Source organism: Helianthus annuus, chromosome 1 (genome assembly GCF_002127325.2).
Source record: "Helianthus annuus cultivar XRQ/B chromosome 1, HanXRQr2.0-SUNRISE, whole genome shotgun sequence".
In the NCBI taxonomy this organism is placed as follows: Eukaryota; Viridiplantae; Streptophyta; class Magnoliopsida; order Asterales; family Asteraceae; genus Helianthus; species Helianthus annuus.
In genome coordinates, this window is record NC_035433.2 from 98,896,767 (window position 1) to 98,899,264 (window position 2,498).

The following is a 2,498-nucleotide window of genomic DNA, read 5'->3' on the forward strand; positions in this document are numbered from 1 at the left end:
GCAGGTTGAATTGTCGAACCCAAACAACAAGCAATATATCTATCCATGTCAAAAATAGGGATTACAATGGGTCGGGTATGGGCTGGGTATGGGTAATCCCATACCCATATCTATATCCAGCTGTAAAATTTTGTCTCATGTATTGCCCTTTACCCATCAGGTATATATGCGGGTATCAGGTATACCCATAAAATAACCTTTAGGATTTTCATGTACATGTGTATTTTTTACTTCCCTTTATAATTTTACATTTTTAAAATCTATGCAGTATATATCATCATCACTGTAAATAGTATTTGAAATGTTTAAAAATGTAAATATATTATTATATTAATCTCAAATTAGAAATGGATTTCATAGCATATAAATATAAGTAATGTCATCACAATATATATTCCAAACAAAGTTTATTTTTTAAATAGTGAAGCTACTAAAATAAAACATTAATAAACATACTTAAGAGAAAATACATATAAAACTTAAAAGTTTTCGGGTATATGTTTCGGCCCATACCCATCCTATACCCACAAAATATATTTTTTCCAGACCCATACCTGTCGGATATCGGGTATGTCCATCCCAAATGCTTCGTGTTTCTGGTATACCCGTCGGGCTCGAATTTTTCTGCTATCCCTAGTTAGAAACATCAATTCTAACCAAACACGCTTAAAATCATGTAACCCAACACACCCGTTTAACCATTTATTTAAATATATATGCCAAAGAAATTGATGGGTAGTAAGCCAATAGCAAGTGTATTAATCTTGTTGGTCGGTTGTCAAAATGGGGAAAATGGGTTGGCATGTTTAAGTTAAACAAGTTGGTGGTTCGATATGTTTAACTAAATGAGTTGAATAAGTCAATCTGGATATGACATGTTTATCAAACGGGTTAAATGTGACAACATAAAATGTGACTATACTCATGTAGTGTTTTGGTTGTGTTGGAAATCACAACCCCCTGTTTAAGATTTGAAATTTACAATTACGCGATTCAACGACGCACATTTGTTGGTGCCCCATACTCGTCTACTTGTTTCGTACAGGTGAAGACGAGAGTTAACCTCGTAAGACGTAATTTATCGCTGCAGAAACTAACGAATGGGTGTGTAAGAACTGGTTCGAATGTTCCAAAATAGTGATTCCATAAATGGATAAGAAAGAGAACCCATTACTCTATATACTTGTCTCCATATGGCGACGTTATTTATCCAGGTATTTTTCCTTTTAATTCTTTTGGCTTTCCATTTGTGCACTTTCTGTTGATTATATCTATAAACATGGGTCAAAATATAGAACCTAATCATGTTTATTCAATCATAACGTAAATATAGATACCAAGTTAGAGACACTTACTTGTGGGAGTGGTCATCTTTGAAGACGAAGATAAGGCCATGATTCCCGTTATGGTACCTTGGGTTGATGGATCACCTTAGAGAGAATTCTTAGTATTGGTGTTCTACTCTAGAGTTTTGATCACCACTTGTTATCAATATATAAAGATCAATGAATAATGGTCATGAATGGTGATCCGTTATAAAACTCTATGTTTTCTCTATTAATGGTACCTAAAGGGAAATCATAATTACCCCTTAATACTAATCAATAATTACAATTACTACCATCAAGTAATTGTCGGGGACTAGTTATGTCATATTGGTAATGTTACCAAATGATCCCTAAGGCCACATCAACGGGTTATTTCTAACATTCTCCCACTTGGCCGAGTGATCATTTGTGATAAGTATAAGTAAGTTTGGCCAAGTTAAAACATTAATCAATGTTTCAAATTGAAATGCAAAAGAAAAATACAGTCATTGAGTTACTGTCAACTCAAGACCCCCATTAATCATGTTACAACCCCAAATCAAAACATACGTAAATTTAAGACCAAAATGACTGAGGTAAGCCCTTTGAAATTAATTTGTATAATTCTTGTCTATACGTCATCAGGTGCACATACGTATTTATAGACAAACAAATTGTGTAATTGAGGAAAATAATAACTAATCATTCATATGTATGATATGCTATTATGTAACGCTTTTAGTAAAACCCGTCTTTATTATGAGCTCTTAAAAAGACTTTGGGTGTAGACCTTAGTTATCGGATCCGCAAGCATATCATGAATGTAATGTATTCGATACAAATAATTAGTTTCCTCTTCTTGTTCATAAACGAACAATAATTTTGTATCGAAGTTTAATGCAGCACCTCTCGAACTGTTACTGTTCGAGGAAATAAGGTAGCTGACTTTTCACAGTAAGTCTTCAATATAGTATTTATATGGAGTTAATAAGTTTATGAGTCTACTGATAAAATTTCAACAACATTTAATGACAATTGCGTTGTTAATTAACAACATATTATGTCATTATAATTTAGGTTGTTGTTAACAGTTTCTTATGACTCCTCCATAAGATAAATTTGTCTGCAAACATAAGGATTACCCCAAATTGACTTTTAGGTTCTTGTGAATATTACAAAATCAAGGTAAGA